General features: G+C 47.6%; 1 pseudogene; it reads left to right on the top strand.

The window, feature by feature from the left end:
* The first annotated feature begins 494 nt into the window (after nucleotides 1–494).
* LOC102923816 (glyceraldehyde-3-phosphate dehydrogenase pseudogene) lies at nucleotides 495–1,660 on the top strand (annotated as a pseudogene).
* The last annotated feature ends 22,799 nt before the right edge of the window (nucleotides 1,661–24,459 follow it).

The following is a 24,459-nucleotide window of genomic DNA, read 5'->3' as shown; positions in this document are numbered from 1 at the left end:
CCTTGTGCCCATCTCCCCGCTTGGGCATGTCTACTGCTCTTCTTGTTCCACTAGCATTTGGGCAGTCATGTTGGTGAGACTTTATGAGCATCGCTTCTGGTATTCCATGGAGACACAGTCTCGCAGCAAACTCTCTGATCCTCTGGCTCTTACAGTCTTGCTACCTCCTCTTCTAAACTGTTCCCTGAGCCTTATTTATGTGTGGGAGTGTCTTGTATGTGTAGCCGCTGGGAATGGGCTCCACAACTCTGCATTTTGATTGATTTTGTCTCTCTGTTGCAAAGAGAAGTTTCCGTTGCGACAGGAAAGGAGGACTACACTTACCTGTGGGTATAAGGGCAAACACTGAGAATGTAGTTGGGGCTTATGTTGGCTTAGTCAAGTGGTGGTTGTAGGTTCTTCTTCAAGATCGTAACTTCTCGGCTCTCTGCTCCTCCCTGTTCCAGAGACAGCCGCATCTTTCTGTGCAGTGCCAGCCTCGTTCCTGAGACACAATGGTGAAGGTCAGAGTGAATGGATTTGGTTTCCAGGGCTGCCTTCCAGTCTGGCAAAGTTGATATTGTTGCCATCAATGATCCCTTCATTGACCTCAACTACATGGTCTACATGTTCCAGTATGAGTCTACCCATGGCAAGTTCAACGGCACAGTCAAGGCTGAGAACGGGAAGCTGGTCATCAACGGGAAGGCCATCACCATCTTCCAGGAGCGAGATCCCGCCAACATCAAGTGGGGTGAGGCTGATGCTGAGTATGTTGTGGAGTCCACTGGTGTCTTCACCACCATGGAGAAGGCTGAGGCCCACTTGAAGGGGCGGGGCCAAAAGGATCATCATTTCCGCCCCTTCTGCTGACGCCCCCATGTTTGTGATGGATGTCAACCATGAGAAGTACGACAACTCACTCAAGATTGTCAGTAATCCTTTCTGCACCACCAACTACTTAGCCCCCCTGGCCAAGGTCATCCAAGACAACTTTGGCATTGTGGAAGGACTCATGACCACAGTCTATACCATCACTGCCACCCAGAAGACTGTGGATGGCCCCTCTGGAAAGCTGTGGCATGATGACCGTGGGGCTGCCCAGAACATTATCCCTGCATCCACTGGTGCCACCAAGGCTGTGGGCAAGGTCATCCCAGAGCTGAACGGGAAGCTCCCGGGCATGGCCTTCTGTGTTCCTACCCCCAATGTGTCCGTCATGGATCTGACATGCCGCCTGCAGAAACCTGCCAAGTATGACGACATCAAGAAGGTGGTGAAGCAGGCATTGGAGGGCCCACTAAAGGGCATCCTGGGCTACACTGAGGACCAGGTTGTTCCCTGTGACTTCAACAGTGACCCCCACCCACTCTTCCACCTTCGATGCTGGGGCTGGCATTGCTCTCAATGACAACTTTGTGAAGCTCATTTCCTGGTACGACAATGAATTTGGCTACAGCAACAGGGTGGTGGACCTCATGGCCTCCAAGGAGTAAGAAGCCGCCCTGGACCACCCACCCAAGCAAGGACAGCAAGAGAGACCCTCGGCTGCTGAGCAGTTCCTGTCCCATCTCAGTCCCCGATACTGAGCATCTCCCTCACAGTTTCCATCCCAGACCCCCAGAACAACAGGAGGGGCTTGGGGAGCCCTACTCTCTTGAACACCATCAATAAAGTTCACTGTACCACCCCCCCCACCCCCCCCAAAAAAAGATCGTAACTTCTCTAGCCTTGGTAGTTGGCTAGATTTCCAGTAAACGGGGTATGATTTCCCTCTTACTGAGCAGGCCACAGATATATCTTAAGGATATGCCAGCGCTATGATAGTTGAGATTAATATCAACCAAGTAATAGACCGTGTGCTATGTTCTCTGGAGCTTCACCGTCAGCAGTAAAACCTGCTGTCATCAGCAAGACGAAATACAGCTCATCTGCAGCTCTGTTTAATGAATACCCCTCTGCCACTGACCTGTCTGTCATTCCTTTTACCAACAACAGCCGACAGAGCGCCAACTTACGTTCACGGTTATGTAACGTCAGGTACCATTCTGAGCACTTACAATGCATGAACTGGTGGAGCTCCCATAGCGTCCCTTCGAGGCAGGCACTATCATTCTCGTCTTACGGGGGAGGAACCTGAGATTCAGGGAGGGGAAGGAATTTGTCTAAGATCACACAAGGTTCCAATCCAGCAACATGTGGCAGTCCAGCTTATGCTGTAGGCTGAATCATACTGGCTAGGAGTAATTCTGAATTAGGATTCTGAGTTTGAAGGCGTCCCTCATTCCTTCAGCTATGCTTGTCTCAGGGAAGGTGTGGCGGGCTCAGGCCTCCAATCTCTGCACTAGGAGTTTGAGCCCAGGCTGGGCTATATAGTGAGTTTCAAGTCAGCTTGGGTTCTGCAGTGAAACTCTGTCTCAAAAATAAATAAACAGAGGCTGGGGTTGTAACACAATTGGTGCAGTGCTTAGTGTTTACAAAGCCCTGGGTCCTAGCTTCGGTTCTGAGTATGCTGGCACACCCCTGGAATCCCAACACCCAGGAGATGGAGATAGGAGCTAAGGCCTGTTTCTACTAGGAGACCTTGTCTCTCACACGCAAACAAACATAGTAAGTCTCAAAATCCCCTTCCCTTACAAAACGCTTTGCTCAGCTTCATTTCGGCAACAGCTGCAACTTCTGAGCCCATAATGATCGTTCCCAAAGCCTGGCTAGCTCTGGTTCTATGCTGTTTGCTGGATTAACTATTTGTCTGCTCAGTAGGCTGGTCATCCAGAAGCAGATTGTATTTCTGTCTTTAAATGTTTTATTTATTTTTATTTATGTGTATGTGTGTCCTTGCCTGTCTCTGTGTGGACAATATGCATGCAGCACCACTGGAGGCCAGAAGAGGGCACCCGAAGCCCTGGAACTGGAGTTTTAAGCAATTCTGAGCCTTCCAGTATGGGTGCTGAGAACCAGACCTGGGTCCTCTTCACGAGCAGCTCGTGCCCTTAACCACAGGGCCATTTCTCCTGCCCCGTATCCATTTCTACCCTGGAGACCCGCTCCAGACTCTGGGCAAGTGTAGCGCAAAGGCACACAGTACAAAGATGACCCCTACCACGTGGGAAGGAGTCCATAAGGAGATCAGGGCAGGCTTCCTGGAGACCGGAAGAAGTAGTGCTTGTTCGGGTGATGCCGAGTATAAGAGAATGAACAGCTGAGGTGTGAAAGCTGGGAAGGTCAGAGAGTGACCAAGAGCCTAGAGTAAGATGAAGCTGCAGCATTGGCATGACCAGGAGAGGCCTTGGTGATCACATTGGCGTTGTGTTTATCCAAAGAGCAAGAAAAACTACTGAGTAGGTGGAATTTTCCTGTCCTGACCGCCTGCTCCCAAATAATAACTCAGAGACTTAATGTAAATTATAAATGTTCGGCCAATAGCTCAGGCTTATTATTAACTAGCTCTTACAACTTAACCCATTTCTATTAATCTATGTGCTGCCCCAAGGCTCATGGATTTTACCTCTATCTCATTTTGTGTGTCCAACTGGTTCACCGTCTGGCGGGCAACTCTTCTGACTCTGCCTTTCCTCGTCCCATCATTCTCAGTTTGACTTTCCTGCCTAAGTTTATCCTGGCCAATCAGCTTGTTCATTAAACCAATCATAGCGGCATATATTCACACAGTGTACAGAAGGGTTATTTCACAGCAACTGAAGGTAATGAAGAGGGGACGTGATGGTAGTTTGGACTAGGTAGGGTGCGGTCTCCCAGGAGAGTAGATGTATGAGATGGGTGGGCAGGAGGTAAAATGTAATAGATTCCCTCCTTGGACTCCTTCAGATCTTTGCTCAGAACTTTCCTTCTCAACAAGTGATCAAAACTGTACCGCAGGGCTCAGGGTGGAGCCTGCTAGTCCAGTAAGAGATTAGCAAGCACAAGGTCCTGAGTTCAACCCCAGTGGCAGCACTGAAATAAATAATTCAATAATTGTACCTTGTTTTGTCTGCTGGGCAGGCATGTGCCCAGGTCTATTTCTCATTGATTTTCTCTTCCAGAACATTAATACTTGATAACATTTTATTATTTTACTCATTTGCTAAGTGAGTGGATGCCCTTGTCTTTTTTTTTTTCTTTCTTTCTTGAGACAAGGTTTCTCTGTGTAGCCCTGGCTGTCCTAGAACACGCTCTGTAGACCAGGCTGACCTAGAACTCGGAGATTTCCCTACCTCTGCTTCCTGAGTGCTGGGATTAAAGGTGTGCACCCCACTCCCCAGCAATTCCCTTGTCTTGTTCCCCCTTTGACCACGGCAAGATCCTTCGTTTTGCCCATGGTGGATGCTAACACTTGTATGGTGAACACTGGGAGAAATGCTGTGGTTCTTTTGGCCAAAGTGTTTATAGACTTCCAGATTTGTCTAGAGACTTAGAATCCACACTTGAATTTCAAAATTATTGCAAATACAAGCTAAAATAACTCCGCTAACAATTTCCACTGATTTCTATGCTATCTTTGTTGATGTTCTTTTTGCTCAGTGGATCCCTCTTCACAATGCGATTTTTTAATTACCGTCTCATGACAGGTGCATTGCAGAGCCTGCTATCGTGAAAACTGGGCTGTTTTCGTCTTGGCTGGTGCTGCTCTCCTTCACCAGTGCTTCGTTTGTGCTGACAGCCTCCATCTACTCTGATTAACAAGCTGGGCATGGCAGGGTTTTCACAGTGTTGCCCTCGTATCTGCAGTGAAAACAAACAGCTCTCAGTTTGATTGCTAGCAATGAATATGGCCACCAGAGACACTTAGTGGAGAGAGACTTTGGCTATGAATGGACAATGATTCAGAGCTTGCCAGGGAATAACTAAACCCTGTCTCCAAAGCTCTGGGTCTATAGCTCAGTGGTAGAGCTAACGTGCTTAGCTGTTTCTACCTTTAATGGACCCATTTAAAATTACCTCTCACATTATAAGTCAACCTGAAACCCTTTCCAGAATATGTGAGATATAGTCTACATTGGCTAATATGATCAGTTCTTCTTGTGTTGGCCCCCACTTCCTAGGAATTGTGTTCCAGACCCTGGGTTTGGTCCTCAGCATTACAAAAATAAGAAAGAAAAAAGAAAGGAGGAAGGAAGATTTATTTTCTATTCTTCTATATAATCCATGCCTTTTCAATTTTATTAAGTAAAAATAGAGTAGAGCAACATATTTAATATGGCATTATCTCGGCTGCATTCACCTCCCCACAAAGATACAGTTTAGCTATAAGCATGATGACCTCACAGTACAGAAGAGTGATATGACCAGCAGGCCGTACTGTTACTCAATATACTATATTAAAAAGACACATGGGAAAGCCAGGCAGGGTCAAAATGCCTGTAATCCCAGCGCTGGAAGCTGAGGCAGGAAGATCATTGTGTTTGAGGCCAGCCCAGATTAAGAGTGAGACTCTGTCTTAAAAGAGAAAAAAAAAGAAAGGGAGGGAGGGAAGGAGGGAGGGAGGGAGGGAAGGAGGAAGAGAGAAAGAAAGAAAAGAAAGAAAGAAAGAAAGAAAGAAAGAAAGAAAGAAAGAAAGAAAGAAAGAAAGAAAGAAAGAAAGAAAGAACAGCCAAAGAAATCACATTGTGAATTTCTCCTGGAAATCAGTGCCCGAGAAAGATTTTGCTTTTAGTAGTGCAGTGTGTGGTGGGAGGGTACCACAAAGCCTAACACTCTTGCCTGCTTGCCTTAGTTACCTAGAGACTCACAGTGCAAACTGCTCCTCAGTGACACTAATTAGCCCCTCTAAGAGGGTTCCTGGAAGCCTAGCTTCCTCTGCTTCCTCAGATGGACTCTGCTGTTTCTACCTTTAATGGACCCATTAAATGTTATCTCTCACACTACGCGTCAGCCTGAAACCCTTTCTGGAAGATGTGAAAAATAGTCTTCATTGGCAAATGTGATTGAAAAGTTTTTGCACCCCGATAAGCGCCTCCACCGACGTAGCAATCCAAATCAGACCAAATTAGAAAAAGACCCGGTTTAATGGGTAAAGCATTCCCGGGTGATTCTCCGGCCCCCCAGAGAGGAGACCAGACAAGAGACTGAAAAAACATGTGTCTGTTTTCTGGGGTGCAGTTTAAATGCCCTGTGGGAGTGGTCTTGAGCATCTCTTGGGGAAGAGCCATGTTTGGCGGGACTTTCTGAGGGGCAGGGTCTGGGCAGAGAGATGGGGCTTCCGCCAGAACATTCCAGACTCCTCTTTGGGTATATGGATGCCAGGGTGCCAGGGGCTGAGGTGGAGTGATCAGTTATCATGCCACAGTTCCTGGATAGGAGTTTTGAATCTTTGGAAGTTGTTCTAATAAGTGAAAACGGGCATTCGCTGGCTGGGAAGGAAAGTGCTGGCCTCTTCACAGGTCCTCTTCAGTCCTCCACAGCAGCCCATGTTTCCCCACAAAATTTTGTGCTCAGAGCCGATGAGACACAAAGTCAGAATCCAAGTACAAGCCACCAGCTTCTAAGTCAACACACCTCAAGGCAGACTATGGGGTAGGACAGAAGCTCCTCATTTTCCTGTCCACGAAAGCTCGGGAGGTAGGGCTCCAGACTCTGGGTGAGGCTGGTCTATTGGTGAAATTATTAAGGCCACTCCACATAGTTAAAAGGAGATTTATTTAATGGCGTAACTTACAAATGAAGGGATAGGTAGGTTGAGGGTTCTGGGAAAGACACAGAGTAGTCCGGTGGTATTCTCTGGAGCTCTATCCTTGGTCCACCTCTATCATCCGGGTTCCCAGCAGCAAGAGAGAGGTGCATCCGATCTCGGGTCTTCAGGGCCCTCCCTTGGCCCCGCCTTGTAGGCGTGACAGTTACTGAAGCCTCAGTGAGGGTTGGAACTTCCAGACCAAAGCTGGTCCTTCTAAGAATCATCTTTAGTCCTTACTAATTCTGCCTCACTGGATTCAACACCCAGATGTGTATAGAGGGACATAGGCTCTGAGCTGAAGACCTCACATGGGTCAATATGGCTTCCTTCCCTGGAAGGCTGCTCCTCGATTCCCTCCACTCTCCTCTGAAAGGATATGAGAAAGAGCCCGACCTCCTCAAGTTGAAGGTAAAAGCCCTCTACAACAGAGGGTCCTGAAGGCTGAGGGCCGCAGGGGACTCCTCCCTTCTTTTCTGGGGCTTCTTTGATCCTAGGGAAGACGGCAGGTGCTATAACCATGGCTCTTGGTGAACAGAGCTAGGCAATCTTGTTATTAGCTGTTTTTGGTTTGTTTGTTTGTTTGGAAACAAAAGCTTACTCTGGGGGCTGGAGAGATGGCTCAGCAGTTAAGAGCACTGGCTGCTCTTCCAGAGGACCCGAGTTCAATTCCCAGCAACCACATGGTGGCTCACAACCACCTGTAATGAGATCTGGTGCCCTATTCTGGCTTGCAGGGACACATGCAGGCAGAATACTGTATACATAATAAATAAAAATTTTTTAAAAAAATTAAAAAAAAAAAAGCTCACTCTGTAGCCGAGGCTGGCTTGGACCTTACAACCGTATAGCCTCAGCGCTCCAGTTCTAGGATGCAGATGTCTGCCACCACCTTCAGCCCCTTTGAGGTTGTCTATCACCCACTCCCAAAGGTTTTCCTTGTCCTTTATGAGTGACACAAAGCCAAGCCCTGATGGAACAGAACCCAGGTCATCTGACCCATTTCTCTCAGGACCAGCCTCCCTACTTAGCTTGAATTTTTCTCGGTGGGCTTTGAATCTTAAGCTCCAGCCCACCCCGCCCATCCCGTTTCCAGTGTGGCCTCACGGCAAACCTTCTACACTGTACTTCAGCTATTAAGTTGTTGGCAACAACGCACAGTGGGTTTTGATTTGGATCAGTTAGAGCTAATAGCAATTTTCAGGAAAATATTAACCAAACACACAGGAAAGTCGCTCGTGTGGCTCCATCCTCTCCTTCCGCAGGATTAATCGGGCTCGCTATTTACTCTCTCCTCCACTCCAGTGTTCTCCCACCTTCCATTCCAAACAAGAAAATGACACTAAATTCATTCAGTACAAATTTATATTATCATCGGAGGCATTTTAAACAATGCTTAATTTAATTTCCTTGTTTGGAATGAGCTGAGGAAGAACGGAACCGCATCATAATGCATACGTGGGACCCAGGCGTCTGTCAGTCGCCCAGCCATATTCTCTGGTGACTTGAGGGTCCTCAGTTCTCTCTTTAGCTTTGATTGCAATTCAAATGTGCCAGATCATCTCTGACCTCAGTTAAAGAAGAGTCAGCTCCTGAAAGCAGATCATTCCCCAGACGGGCCACCTCGAGGTCTCCACCTTCAGAATGTGGTAGAGGTCCTTTCCGATTATTAGACTTCTGATTCCCTAAAAAGAACACATCACAATGTTGACTGTTCATGTTCTCATGGCCTAGCAAACAGTGGGCTGGTGTTCTGTCTGCTTGGAAAGAGAGAAATAACCCTTTACATGTCAGGCATTAAAAAACTGCATGTTTTCCCTGTACCTCGCCTGGGCAGCACAATAGAGCCAACCTTGTTGAGGAAGGTGTGGGTGAGCCAGCCCCGAGTTGTGAGGGTGGGGGAGCTGTCCCCAATATTCGTCTGTTACGTGGCAGTGTGGGTAAGGGAGAGATGCACCTCCTTACTCCTTGCCCCTTACTGCCCGAGACAAACAAGCTGATTCCACCCCCCTCCACCCTCCCTCCAACCCCCACCCCCGCCCACCCCCACCCACCCCCACCCCCACCCCACCTCCGCCGCCCACCAGCTGCAGCACTCGGGAAAGTGGACTCTGAACTTGACCTGGGCAGCACAGTAGAGCTGACCCTGTTGGTGGAAGTGTGGATGAGCCAGCCCAGAGGTTGTGGACACGGGAGAGCTGTCTGCATTACTCATCTGTCCTGTGGTGGCATGGGCAAGGGAGAGTGCCCTTCCCTTTCGCTGGCTATCAACCTGCCTGAGGCAGGTGGGAGAGCTGGCCCTGAGGTCATAAGAGCAGGAGACCTGCCCCTGCCCCTCGCCAGCTGCAGCACTCCAGGAAGTGGTCCCTACATTTCCCTGGGCAACACAGCAGAGCTGGCCCTGAAGGTGTAGGTGTGGGAGAACCGACCCTGAGGACTTGAAAGCAGGAGCACTGGCCCCGCCCCTTGCTCCTGGCTGCAAGGGGCAAACTCGCTGGGGCAATGCTGAAGAGCCCACCCTGGTGGCAAAGACAGGGAGAGCTGGCCAGCTGACCAACCCCGCAACGACCCAGGCCCAGAACCAGGGCTATGTGTTGGCCCACCCTAACATCCACACCATCTGTGATCTGCTGGAGCATGGGGTAGGGGGTGGGGTCAGTCCTGTGGACCCAGGGCTGCAGGATCTCCACAACACAGGGCAGCAACAGGATATCCAGGGACAGTCCCAGGGAGGGCCCAGCATTGTCGATGGTGTAGCAAGACAGGGGCCATGAACCAGAGCAATGATTCTTGGTGGTGAACACCTGCATGTATAAATGTACGGATAAAGGGGTTTACCGCGCGATTCACTGTGTCACACTGCAGCTTCCAGGATGAGAGTTTCCCTTTTCCCTTCCATCCCCCGCTTTTTGTCTTAAATTTTATTTTGTTTTATTCTGTGGGGGAGGGAGATGGGTGGGATCAGGAGACATGATGTGAAAGACACACAGAATAAGTAAAAAAGAAAGTCTAAAAAAAACTGCATGGTTCATTTTAACCACTTCAAAATCCTGACACTTGTTCAACTATGGTTATAGCAGCTTTGTTTATAATAGCCAGAACCTAGAAACAACCTAGGTGTTCCTGCACTGAGGAATGGATAAAGACAAAGACATTTACACAATGGAGTATTACTCAGCTGTTAAAAACAAGGGCACCAGGAAATTTGAAGACAAATGGATGAACCAGAAAAAAAAAAATCATCCCGAGTAAGATAACCCAGACCCAGAAAGATAAACATGGCATGTACTCACTACTCACTCATAAGTGGATATTAGTTGTAAAATAAAGGATAACTGTGCTACAGAAGTCTATAGGGAGGACCCCAGGTTAGACTCCTAGCAATAGTGGATAAGTACTCTGAACTGGCCATCTCCTGTGACCAGATTGGTACCTGGCCCAATTGTCATCGGAGAGGAGTCATCCAAGAACTGATGGAGGCAGATGCAGAGACCCACAGCCTAGCATTAATTAGGTGGAGTTTGGGAATACTGAAGTGGAGAAGGAAAACAGAGTGTAGGAGCCAGAGGGGTCAAGGACACCACAGGAAGGCTCACACAATCAACTAACCTGGGCTCATAGGGGCTCATGGCGACTGAACCGATACCCAGGGAGCCTGCATGGGACTGACCTAGGCACTCTGCATATATGTTAGAGTTGTGTAGCTTGGCCCTCTTATGGGAGTCCTAACAGCAGGAACAGGGCTGTCTGTGACTCTTACTGGCTTTGGGACCCTACTTCTTACACCGGGTCACCTTGTCCAGCCTTAAACCATGGAGGGGCGGGGTGCTTAGTCCTACTGCAACTTGATATGACATGGTTTCTTGGTACTCATACCAGATGTGCCCTTTCCTAGATGGAGATGGAAGAAGAAGGGGTTGGGGGTGGGAGGCGGGAATGGGGGAGAGGGACTGGGAGGGAAGGATGTGAGGGGAGGCTGTGGCTGGGACATAAAATAAATAGATGGAAAAAAAATCCCACAGGTAGCTTTCCTGTCATATATAGCTGTCGCTCACAGACACAAGATAAATAAATAAATAAATAAATAAATAAATAAATAAATAAATAAATAAACCCAAATCCTGTGGGCAAATGGGTAATATCCTTATTTTATATTCAAGAGCCACGAAGAACAGAGAGGAACGTAACTTGACCACAGCCATGTGGCCACTAAGAGGTCAGCGTGGCCCAGGATGCTGTTGGCACTGGGCCAAGTCACACCACTGGGAGCCACTACTTAAGCCTGAAGCTATGAATGATGAACTTCCCCAAACCATGAAGTTCCTGACCGGGCGTGGCCACCTTTTAGAAGAACAGTTCCAGAGCTTTCTTTAATTTCTAGAGGCTTCTTCTTTTAGAAAATAACCCTCTGGGCTCTGCCTGAGGACCAGTGACTGCTCTGGGGGCTTTCACTCTGTTCATTCTGCACTTGGACTTGGCCAGGAGCACCAACCACTAGCATTCATTGAAGAGGACCTACTCTGTCTTCTGGGCTCTCATCCATCGGGAGGGCTGGAGACTGCTTTCCTGCCTGGCTGCAAAGAAGAGCAGTGTATCCTTTGGCTCCTAAGAGCAAAGCCTCAGGCAGCTTAGCCTATGGTGTGATAAAATACTATCGCCTCCTCTCAAGTTCCAAGCCCCCTGACTAGAATAAGCTCACCCAGGTTAACGGCCAGCGTACACACAATAAACAGGACAGGGAGAAGAGGAAATGCTGGACTTCTCCTTCCATGTCAACTCCCAAAGGCCTTCAGCCGAATGCTTTCATTATCTTACCAGAGTAGTTTTTCTGTCGGCTTAGCAACTATAAGTGAATCTACAGATATTTTAATTACCATATGCAGCCTCCCAGCACCCTGGCTGGCCACTTAGGCCATGGCCTGGCCATGATATGTGGGTTTAAACTTAGTCGCTATTATTCTATTTACCAACAAAGATTTGGAAGTCATATGTAAGCATTAACAAAATTCACATCAGTTAAATTCTCTGACATCTTAGAGTTCTGGCTCCCAAAGTATCCTATTGAATCCTGGAAGTTCAAGGATTGTCTGGGCTCACTTTTGTGGTCATGATGGAGGAATCAAAGAATAAGGAAACAACTTCTGGCCTCAGATGATTAAGATGCAGTTTGCATAAAAGCAGCTGTGTGAAATAGCTGTAAGAAAAAGTGAAGGAAACATAAGAAAATTAAAATTTACTTCGTGGTGGGGAGCATCGGAAGACGGTATCTTCTGGGCCGGGGGGTGGGGGGTGGGGGTGAGGGGGAGGGTAAATGAAAACCAAAGAAGAAGGTATCATGCAGGAGGTGGTGGCCTCTGAAGCCTTAGGAGAATCAAAACCCAAGACCTTTCCCAAGGTGTGAATAGCATCTGTTAGGGTGTAGAGATGGGAGGCACACTTAGACGCCCAAGCAGCTGATTTTGCCTAGAGGAGGGGTCGCTGTGGACCAGTAATGGGAAACTCTACTGGGTGATGGCCAGATGGATTCATGTGTCACCCTAGAGTCTGACTTAAAGCTCTCCATTGACTTTCAGGCACGGGAATTTTTCAAAATCCCCTCTGGGTGATTATTAGTTCGCACACAGTTAGTTTGGGGAAAAATTGGGCTGCACAGCCTTCAAGTTCCTGTGCAGGGACTGGAACAATGGTTCAGTGGTTAAGAGGATTGGTTTGGTTGCTCTTCCAGAGGACCTGAGTTCGATTCCCAGCACCCACATGGTGTCTCACAATGATCTGTAACTCTAGTCACAGAGGATCTGACACTCTCTGGTGGCCTCCTCAGGCTCAAGTCATGCAGGTGATATACCTGCATACATGCAGGTAAAACACCCACATGCATAAAATTAAAATAAATAATTTTTAGAAAGCTAGAAAGATTGTGTGCAGCTGTTGCATGAAATCTAATAGGTTTTATAATAAAAACCTGGGGCCAGATATTGGGGTAATGCTGAAAGATCAGAGGAGCAAGCCACAGCTACTTCTCACCTTGCCAACTCCTCAGTCGATCCTGTCTCCACAAATCCTCAGATTGAGTTCCTCTGAGTCCTCAGCTGAAAATTCCTGTCTCCTCACACCTTATATACCTCTCTCTGCCCAGCCATTTCACTTCCTTCCTAGTGCTGGGATTAATGGCCTGTGTGCTTCTCAAATACTGATATTCTCAAATACTGGTAGCAAAGGCATGAGATATCAAGTGCTGTGATTAAAGGTGTGTGCCACCACTGTCTGGCCTCTATATTTAATCTAGTGGCTGGCTCTGTCCTCTGATCCTCAGGCGAGCTTTATTTGATACACAATATATCACCACATGCAGCTTGTGACACCCTTTCTGACCCAAGAAACTTGTAAGACCGATGATAATGGGTGACCACTGACTCCAAACCCACTGCCTTCAGGTGGTTGCCTCTGAGTAGCTCTAGGGATGCTCGTAAGATCAAGGTTCAAAGCCCCAACTCAGTTGCTCCCAAGGGGACTTGCAGCCTAAACAGTTGTGCTTCACCCAAAGCTGGCAGCTCCCCACCGCACCCCCACCCCTCCATCAGCTTCGGGCTGCCAGACTCTGCAGCATTTCAACAGAAGCCAGGAATGTGGCAAAAGGCTTTGATTTGATTGTTAGTGGTAAATTCAGAGTTTTGATAAAAACAGTACAGATCACCTACAACACAGATTCAGTCAGCTGGGCTCTGGTTTACATACTTCTGCCTTAGCTGTGACTCTTATCTAAGAATCAGTTTTCATTTTAAAGTAGTTGCCACGTGCCAATCTTTAACGAGATTATGATCAGCCTGGTGTGGTGGCTCATGCCTGTGGTCCCAACATTCAGGAGGTTGAGGCAGGAGAATTACTATGAGTTTAAGGCCAGTCTTGGCTACATAGTGAGTTCTAGGCCGGATTGCTGTGAAATCATGTCTAAAAAAGAAGAAAAATAAAAAGGCAATGTTAATTGCTTATGACAACTACATGTATTTGTTTCACTTAAAAAAAAACAGTACACCTCTGTCTAGATTAGAAGACACATAGAAAGCTCCCATGTATACTTACCAGTCAATGGCCTGCATACTTTGATTGATTCCTTCCCCTACCTCCCATCATATTATTTTGAAGCAAATTTTAAATATCATCTCATTGAGTGTATTTAGACAAAACAATACATTCATGTATCATCTAATACTGGGTCAAGTGTAACAGCACACTTTAATACCAGCACCTGGGAAGTGGAGAGAGCAGAATTGGGAGTTCAAGATCATCCTCAGCTACATAGCAAGTTTTGAGGCCAACCTGGGCTACATGAATTAAAAAAAAAAATTCAATCAGTGTCTAAGTTCCAATCATCTATAAAAGTTGAAATTAAACAAAAGTTTGCTTGGATCAGAAGCTTAATAAAAAAAAAAGTCTTGTTAGTTTGCTATGCTTATGCCTGCTTTTCATGTTCATTTTTGGACGTTGATTTTGGAGAAATTATAATTATTAATTTATTTGTATGTAACTTTTCACCAAAAGATTTGTGAAAACATAATGAAGTTTTGCAAGGCCAAGTTCTGTGATTATATTAGAAGTGAGTTTGATATAGTAAGTCTTACAAACAGCTAAATTCTGTCAAAGAAAAATCCATTTTAATGCATGATTGAATATTGATAATTAATGGGAACTATGAGGAAGTCATATGCAAAGATTAATTACCAGCTGAGCTCTGAGAACGTTTCTCTTCCTTTGTAATCTTACCTCCTGAGAGAAACAGTCTATATTGGTCCTACAGTGAATTGACAGATATGTCCAGAAAAAAACAGCCGCTGACTTTAATCTTTATTGGTCATGCTCAATTGGATGTACTTTTTTTTTTTTTCTTTTCCCAGAGACAATATTTTTCGGTTAATTCTTTCTGTAATGCAAGAATCAGAAGGTGAGAATCCTGAGGCCTTTTTTTTTTTCATCTTTATTTTACGTGGATGAGTGTTTTGCCTGCATGTATGTCTGTGTATCACACACGTGTCAAGTGTCCCCAGAAGCCAGAAGAAGGTGTCAGATCCCCTGTGACTGGAGTTATGGATGGTTGTGAGCCATCATGTAGGGGTGGGTGCTGGGAATGTAACTCTGGAAAAGTGGCCAGTGCTCCTAACCACCAGCTTCCAACCCAGTCTGATAGGGGCAATTCCCTAAGTAAGGGCGTCTTTCCCCAGGAGAGTCTAGTTTGCATGGAGTGGATGAGAACTAACCAGCAGGCTCTACCATAGGTGTGTGTATAGAAACCGCACAGCACGCATAGGGTTTGGGACACGATGTTTCAGACTCTGTGATCAGGGTCATGGAGCACATCCTCCGCAGATAAAGAGGGAGTGATCCTGGAATCTCTTCCTTAGGATGAGGAAGCAAGGTGATGTGCTAGATGGGTTTACTCTTTATTGTTGTCACTAAAGAGATGCCCTGAGCTGCTCACTTCAGAAAGTGACTCCGCTGAAATGGACTCTTCAAGTCCACATTCATTAAAACGAAGGGAGACGTTGTGAGGCCTTCTAACAGAAAGGCAGAGAAGGGCAAGCTATCTGCGCGGAAGGTTTGCAAACCCACCTCAGCTTCGGCTCAGGACCATCCCCGGCTCAGAAGCCTTCGGCAGACCCAGCTGTGACTGGCAACAGCACAGGCTCCCTCTGCAGAGGTAGCTGGTGGCGGGTGACTAATTACAGGGTTGACAACTTGTTAAGACAGTGCCACATGTGTCCTCCTTGGGCTGCAAATTGCCAGGCTGCCAGTGGGTTTCCTGTGTGGGCACTAATTATCCCTAATTCTGTCCTGAGATTTCCACATTGGTCTCTCTGTCACCAAGTTTGTGATGACAAATAGCTCGTGTTGATGGGGCGTGACCTAAGTGTCTGATGGCTCACTTGCATAATAAAGCCATTCATGAAGCCAGCAAGGTTTAGCTGTCCTTACAAAACATGGCACATCCTCCCGTGTGTGTGTGTGTGTGTGACCCTGAGAAAAGTTAGCTTTCTCCTGATATTTGTCTTCACAACGAATTAATCACCTGAAAAACACAGACAAAGCCTCTAAATGTGGCACTGTGTGGAACGTACAAGCACACAGCCCCTGGTGGCCATTGTGTGACTGAGGGAGAGTTTAACCCTGAGCAGGCTCAGGTGGGCTTGGCCGCTGACTGAACTACCCACAGGGCAGATACCACTCCAGTGTTCTCTTCCAAGTCTCCACTCACCGGAAGTGGCAGTCAGCCCCTTGACAGCTGGCTCCATTGTCCTGTAGGCTGCTTGTGAGTGCTCCCTGACTCTTCCCATGAACCAGTTTCTGGGTCCCTAGTGTGGGAGATGGGAACCTGGCGGCCAGCTAAGGCCACTCGCTCCTTTTACCACTGGCTAAAAGTGGTAAAAGTGGTAAAAGTGGTAAGTGATCTCAACAGTGGTTCTACATGTTTTTAAGAAACTTCTAGTATTTCCCTTCTAAAGAGGGAGTGTCCTGACGTATACCTGCTTCTGCTGAGGTAGGAGGGGAGGGCACGGGTGCTGTTGGAGCCAGGCAGGGCATGCTCTGAGGTTCTAATCCCATCTAGGGAGATGACAGGAAATGGAGGGCTGCAGCCTCCCCACGTGACCCGTTCTGTCCTTGTCCGGCCTCTAGGTTGGGCTTCGTGATGCTGTCTTCAGCTGTTTTTAATTAAAATTACCTGGGAGAGGAGGCAGAACCCAGAGATCTACTTTTGAGAAGAGACTATACCCATTAAATCCTGGGTGTTTGGGAGATAATAATAATGATGAAGAAAAAAGTCTGCCATATGACAAACACCAGAAGTCTGAACCCTAACGGTTTCTTAGCTGCCAGTTAAAATAAAAAGGTAAGCGTTTTTTTCAGGGACGGAGAGATGGCTCAGTGGTTAAGAGCGCTGGCTGTCTTCTCTTCCAGAGGACCGGGGTTCATTTCCCAGAACCCACATAGCAGCTCCCCGCTGTCTCCAACTCTGACCCCGGGAGGTCTCACACCATCTCCCTGCCTCCCTAGGTCAGTGATGCTCAGACATCCACACAGACAAAACACCCATACACACAAAGTCAACAAAATAAAATACAGCAAAGTAAGCTGAGAATGGTGTCTCAGATGATCCCTGGCTAGAGTCTGGGAGGCAAGGAAGGAGGATCACAGGTTCAAGGCCTGCCTGGCTGGGGAGTCCATTAAGGCTAGCATGGGTAGGATATTGAGACCCTGTCTCAAAATAAAAAATAAAAGGAAGACTGAAGCTACAGCTCAGTGTTGGAATGCTTGCCTTGCATTCATGAAGTTTAATTCCCCATGCTGGAAGAGAAAGGGGGGAAAAAGAAAAGAGCACTAGATGGGTGACCCTGACGTTTATGTCCCATTGGGTAATTGTGTCCCGCTTGGATTTCCGTCTGATTCCACGAAGGTTGAGCGTGAACCACAACTGCACCCCTGACCGGTCCAGTCACTGAGCCTTTTGTAGTTACGTGTGCTCTTCTGGCTAATTTTGGTGAGAACACCATTTGCCGTGGGGTTGGAAGTGATCTGGTAAAATGCGGAATGACCCAGCAAGCCCTGCTCTGTTCTCTTTCCTCCTCGGCTGGATGGGAAGGGAAAGCACAGAGGCAGACTGAAGTCCGAATGTGTCCAAGATCTTCTGCCACCCGCTCACTCTTGGATTCGGATCAAATAACCTGGACAATCTTCATTCCTTTGGTGCCCTCAGCAGTGTGCAGGATAATTCTTGCCTCTGGGATTAAATAATGAGTATAAAGTTATTAGCACTCTGTGGCACTGAGACCACGGCGATCAGAACTCTGCCAGCAAATATACCCGGCGAAGAGTTCTTTACCACCTGTTTCCTAGCGAGGCTAGCGAGGGAAGGAGGTTGGCTTCGCTGTAGGAAAGCCTCTGCCTCCACATGCAACTGTGCGGAAGACCTGGCTGTTCTCTGAACTGAAAGAAGAGAACAAACCTTGGATGCCACTCAGTGAGGGTCTCCTCCAGCCACCCCTTCCGTCCTGTCACATACAGACACCTCAGTTTCCAGGCTTTTCGATTCTTCTGAAGTCCGGGAGGCCGTGCTTTCCGCCACATGCTATGGGAGGACAGTGATGTCTTGCCTGGGAAGCTGGGCTGGTGCAGAGCACTCCCCGGCCTGAGATGCAGCAGCAGGGGTATACCAGGGACCAGGATGCTGGGTAGGAGCAAGCACAACCCCAAGCAGGGTTCTATTTCTGGATGAAGCCCAGCCCAGCCCACTCCCTACTGATGCTGGGGTGGTGTCGGCATTCCATTGGCCGTCGTTTTTCTTAGCATACTTTACTGTGCCCTGCCTTTGTGTGAATATTTGCTAAATAAATAAATGCAACCAGGAATAGGTCTAGCCAAGCCACCTCTCTTCTGTCTCTCCCTCCCTCCCTCTCTCTCTGTTATTCTTGTCCTTTGGACAGATTCTGAATAAGTCATTTATACCAGTTTTCATCTAGGTAACTCATATCAAAATTGAGCTCATCTCTCCCCATTCCTGCAGTTCCCGGGGTGAGTTCAGAGACCAGTAGGTCTCTGAGACAAGCTTTTGCTCCCAGTTCAGGCTGCTCTGGAACTAAGTCCGTAGTTCTGACTGGCCTTGAACTCACAGCAGGCCTCTTGCCCCACCCAGCCTCCTGAGTGCAGGGATTGGGGGCCACTTTGCCTGGGTGAACTCCGTCCTCACACCCACTTCCGGGAGGAAGCCGGTCCTAAGCACACTGTTAAAGCTCCAGGATGACAAACAACGCAAGCTTGAGCTTGTCAGCATTTCCTCCGATTTATTCCGTGCCCAGAACACACACAGGCAGAGAGGAACAGCTCTATACAGTGTGGAAAGCCCGAGAGAAAGAAGGAGGAAAGGCGGGCCTGGTGAACACACGGAGTAGGGGCGTCTACATTTCATGCATAATTACTAAAATGTCCACAGTGAGAGTGGGGTGCTAGGAAAATTAAAGATACTTGGAACTAAAGATGCCTTTTTTTTTTTTTTTTTTTTTTTTTTTTTTTTTTTTTTTAGCCCCACCCCACCTCCGTTTTTGAAAGACAGTCCAGGAACAGCGTGCAAACTCACTTGCAAACACCATTGAGGGAACTTTGACGAAAATAAAAGTTAGGGAAAATCAAGCAGCGCCTGTGCTTAGAGGCCTTCCTCATCTCCCTGTCCACCTGTTTCTACATTCAGCAGGCGTTGTTCAGTTTCATCATTTAGAATCCGTTGCTACGCTCTTCTCCAAGCTTTCCCTTTCACACGTCAGATTATCGCACCGTGAATCATTAAGCGAAGAGCCATTCTCTCTCCCTGAAAACATTCCCTTGCAAGGAAGTTCCAGCAAAGCCGGTGTCCGGGGTGAGCCCTGAGTTATCTCGGCCCGATCCTCGCAGGCCCAAAGGAGAAGGAACGAACTCTCCTGCACTGCGTGCAGCGCAGGCCAGATGCTTTACAGAGCAATTCCATCTCGGAATTTTCCTTCTCCCAACCTGCTAGGTAGAGACGGTTTCAGCTTTACAGTTCACGTGCCAGGCTGGGAGGGAAGAGGGAATATACTGAGTTCTGTAAGTACTAGTCCTGGGCATCACCGATCTTCACTGCCTCCCTTCACTCCTTCCTTGGTTTTCTGTACGTCTGCTAGGTCCTAGGTGTATGTCCTATAGGCTTGAACAAATGATGAGCAAAACTCATGCTAGAGTTGAGAAAGCGGCACAGTGGTGAACTAGTGGGCGGTGGTTGGGGCGACATGAGGAACAAAACAGGCTGTGGGAAGGCAGAAGAAAAGGTGGAGTGGCTGGGGTGTGAGTCACCTCTCACACGTCTGTCCATTCAGTATCAGGCATCGCGCCAGCAGAGTGCATGGGGCCACCAATCTTTTCCTCCAGTCAGAGGAAGGGGACACGTGTCAGGAACCTGCATCTCCACACTGCAGGGAGCCTGGCAGAGAAGGCCACGGAGGCAGAGGAGGAACATGGAAGCCAAGTCAGATTTGCAAAGCCGACATTGGCCTCTTCCTTGGGCTCTGGTCCCTTCCTCTCTCATATTATCTCTTGGCCTTCCTGTGACTGCCCGCTTACCTGGCCTCTTCACTTACACGTACATACCGTCACCTCCTCTGCCTCCTGGAGGAACCTGTTCAGTATATGATAGAGGGCACCTCTCTTGCCTTCTGTCCCCTCGATTCCTGCTGTTTCCTTGTGACCGCCTTGCCTCCTTGGGTGGGTACATACTCTGTGTTTCAACCCTCCAGGGCCTCGTCACTGATGGGGGTAGTTTTTGCGTCTGCGTATTGCTGGCCTGCAAGTGTGTCTAAAGTGGAGGTACCCAGGGCTCCTTTCCTTCTCTCCTTTCCTCCCCTGAGGGATCACTGCCAGCTTCCAGGCCATAAACAGAGCTGCAAGTAGGTGACGTTCAAATTTCTCTTAGACCACCCTCTGATGTGACTTGTCCCCAAAGAGACCTCAGACATCTCAAGATGGATGGTGTGCTTCTGTTCCAGCCGAATCTTGCTTCATCAAAGTATAGGCAGCTACATCTTCCTGTCTACTCAGGACATCAGACGTGAGGGCACCTCTCCTCATCCTTTATTCTCACACCCAAGAAGAGACATCTCCCTAATCAAATAAATCCAGGATCCAGCCATTTCTCAGCCTTCCTAGTTCCAGTCACTATCATCTTTCATTTTGCCTATATCGATAGCTTTCTTACTTGGGTCTATTCTTGGCTTGGAACCAGCATAATTGTGGTAACAATGACTTCCCATGATCTCGGTCCTTGATTTACAACCTCCAGTAGCTCCCCGCTACCCCACCCCAAAGGTCAAGCTTGTCCTCTGAAGTACAAAACAAAACAAAGGTCAGGGTTTGCTTTCTCTAGGCCACGGCAGCACCAGACCTCTGGTGTGTCCTGCGCCACACCCTGATTTTTACTGATGTTGTCTCCAGAGCTGATCAGTCTGTGATTTTAAAGTCGGTCAAGGTTAGATTTGCTAAGGAATGTATTTCTAAACTTAGCCTTTAAGGAAAGAACTTAAGTGACTCTGTCTAAGGAGCAGATTGTCCCTTTTGTACCTACCTGCACAGGAATCACCATTCAGTCGCCAGAACATGCCTATTTCTTTTAAATAACCCAGCAGCTTTCTTTTCTTGGTTTCCAACTACATTTTTTTTTCTTTCCAGAACCCCCCCCCCTCCCCAAAGAAAGAAAGAAAGAAAACAAAAACAAAACTAAGTCCATTTAAATTTTATGGTCTTGACAGAACGAGGCCAACAGGACAATGTTTCCTTGGATCACTTTTTTTGTGTATGTGAATTCTTTTGGCAGAATCAGTGTTTGCAAGAAGCAGATAAAACTTGACTGAGGGAGAACCTCATGGTAGCAAGCCCCCGCCTGCCAGCAAGTCTCCAGCACATCACAGAGGCGAGCCGTTGTGAGCCAGGTAGAAGGGACCAGAGGAAGGACAGCCCAGACCTTTCTCAGGGGCCAGCAAAGGAATCGGTTGTTCGGCAATCACTGTTAAGACAGCAGATCTGGGTGCGTGAGCTCTCCAAAGATAACAGCTCAACTTGCTTTGCCTCCTTCCACAGCATGGGTGGATTGGCATCAAGGAAGCCCCATAGCACATGCACACACATCTTTTATTCACCTCACACTCGAGGAGTTCACTGACTGGAATTCAATAGAAAGTGTTCTCTGTGTGAAAGTAATTTCAGAAAGTAATCTAGTTTATGGAAATGAAAGGCATCAAAACACAAAAAAACACTGTTTCTCTACAAGTGCTTTGCCTCAAATATTTGACATGGAAATTTGTATAATCCCTCTGGGGGCATGTGGGTTTCACCAGTGTTAACATCTTTGGAAATGAATTTCACAAATGTTTATTTGCCGTGTGCCAGGCTGACAAATAATTTAGAATATCAAACCATCTTCCTGGAGTCAAATGGAATGATATGGATCTCCAATTGTGGGGGTTAAAAGGTGTGAATTTTAATTGGGTCCTGGAGATGACGTCATTTTCCAAGACTGTCCCAGGGAGCAGAAAGTATCACTTAGCTGCTCCAGGGCTCCAGATCTCCTCACTAGTTAGGTAACACACCTCAGAAATGACAATGGCACATCCACTGCCATGTTCTGCTTCGTTCCCACAGAGGAAAGCATTCTCATTGCACTTGTCTGGAGGGAAGTGTGCTAAATGGAGCTGCTGCTGCTTAGAGAGCTTGAGAAGACGAACAGTGGGAGATGACCCTCCCGAAACAGTCCTGAGGGGAAACAGTCCTGAGGGGAAGCGTATGCTCCCCGCTTCATCTGCCGAGTCTGAATGCTCCCTCTTTTCTTCCTTTGTGGGGGCGGGGCACTGGATTCTCATGTGAACAAGGAAAATACCAATAACCCATGTAGGGTCAACAAGATGGTTCAGTGGATAAAAAGGTTTGCCATGAAGCCTGATGACCTAAGTTCAACCTCTGGAATCCACATGGTGGAAGGAGAGAAAAAACAACCCCCTTGACTTGTTCTATAATCTCCACATGTGCACAATGGCATGAGCTCTCACACATGTATGATAAGTAAATACATGCAGGTGGGGTTGCCCAAAACCAGTGTGGGCCCCGGAGAACCTTGAGCCCTGGTGATGAGGTCCTTCCCTGGAATCACAGTATTATGCCTAGTAGGAGAGTAGAGTGGGCATCATCTTTCCAGGTAGTCTAGCAATCCCAGCATACACATCTGCACACTAACAATCCCAGCATACACATCTGCACACTAGTGATCCCAGCATACACATCTGCACACTAGTGATCTCAGCATACACATCTGCACACTAGCAATCCCAGCATACACATCTGCACACTAGTGATCTCAGCATACACATCTGCACACTAGCAATCCCAGCATACACATCTGCACACTAGCAATCCCAGCATACACATCTGCACACTGGCATTCCCAGTATACACATCATCTGCACACTAGCAATCCCAGCATGCACATCTGCGCAAGGGCCACAACTTGCCTGGCTCTGCACGGTAGGTGAGGCGTAGCCGAAAGTTTTCCTGTGTCCCACAGCCACTTGGTCCCCAATAAACACACAGACTTGTATCAGTTACAAACTGTTTGGTCTATGGCTCAGACTTCTTGTTGGCTTGCTCTTTCATCTGAAATCAACCCTTTTTCTATTAATCTATGTATTGTCATGTGGCCATGGTGTTAACAGTCTGTTGGCATGTTGCTCCTTGGGCGGCGAGCTGGTATCTGCTCTGACTCCACCCTTCTTCATCTCTGTCTTCAGTTTGAATGTACCACTCAACCTTATTCTGCCTCATCATTGGCCAATCAGCTTTATTTATCAACCAATGAGAGCAACACATATTCACAGCATACAGAAAGACCTCCCACAGCAGTGAGGAGCAGAGTCAGCTGCAGACCGAGGGTTCTACGTCTTGGTGCAGTACCTTTGCTACCTCGTGAGCATCCTCCTCAGCCTCCAGGGTCTCTGAATACTGAAAACTGTACCTAGTCTAGAGGAGGCCTGAGGGAAAACCCAAGGTAGAGCAGAGGGGTACCCAGATCTCCAGCCACACTCTTAGGACTCCTACAGGGAGGTGGGACTGTGTTCCTCCTTCGAGCCTCACTAGGCCCTCTAACCGACTGCTTTAGCCTTGATCCAGCCTCTTAGAGGACAGGCTCTGCTTCCCTCTTCCATGGGAGGAGACTACATGGAAAGATCTGGAGACTCACAAGGTAGGAGAGGTTGCCCAAGGAAACTCCTTGCTAACTGCAGGTGCCAGTCACGGGGATCACAAGTTATTTTACTATTGAAGGGTAAAATGAAACAGGTGAAATTAAACTTGTTTTGGTTTTGGCTTTTGACACAGAGTCTTGCCACGTAATCTAGACTGTCCTCAAATTCATGAGCCTCCTGCCTTGGCCTCCCGAGTTCTGGATTCAGTTATGTACCACCACACTCATCTAAAAGTTGAATTTTTATTTGACTCAAGTGTGAAAAAAAGTTGGGGCTGGAGAGGTGGCTCAGCGGTTATGAGTACATACTGCTCTTACAAAAGACCTGAGTTTGGTTCCCAGCATCCATGTAGGGTAACTCACAGCTGCCTGTAACTCTAACCCCAGTGAATCCTCAACCTTTTTCTGGCCTCTGGGGGCACCTGCAAGCATTTGTGCATACTCACACACAAACACAAAAAAGAGAAAAATGAAAAAAGTTTAACCAAAAGTCAGTAAATACTAACATTAAAACAGCAACTAGCAACAATAATAATTGTTCTTGGTGATCTTGGGGATTGAACAGCAGGGCCATAGGCATGGTCTACTACCCAGCTACATCCCCACTCACCAACATTATCCTAGTATTTAATATTTTTTTTTCTCACATGAAGTCATCAGAGCCTGCAGTATCTTTGTTATGCACAGCATGTTTCTGTCCAGAAAAGCCACGTGCAGGGCTCAACAGCCAGGCGGAGCAGTTGTGTTAGCCTTGGCCTTGTCATTTGCCGGCACCCCTTCCCCAATGCTGCACAAACGAAGGAACAGTTCCTCTATACATGAGCTCATAGAAAAACAAACACTCCCATGGAGCGTCTGCAGAGCCTGGTCCATTCAGTAGAGGCAGGTCCAAGCTCTTCCCCTTGCATCACGGCTGTGCAGGTGTCCCATCATACGTAGTGGGCTCCAACAAGCCAGCTCATGCACCAGGGATAGATCCTGATCCTACTGCCAGGGGGGCCCTTAAGCAGACCAAGCTACACAACTGTCTCGCTTA

Source organism: Peromyscus maniculatus, chromosome 9 (genome assembly GCF_049852395.1).
Source record: "Peromyscus maniculatus bairdii isolate BWxNUB_F1_BW_parent chromosome 9, HU_Pman_BW_mat_3.1, whole genome shotgun sequence".
Taxonomy (NCBI): Eukaryota; Metazoa; Chordata; class Mammalia; order Rodentia; family Cricetidae; genus Peromyscus; species Peromyscus maniculatus.
Note: the sequence above shows the minus strand (reverse complement) of the source record. Positions and strands in the feature narration are given on the sequence as shown.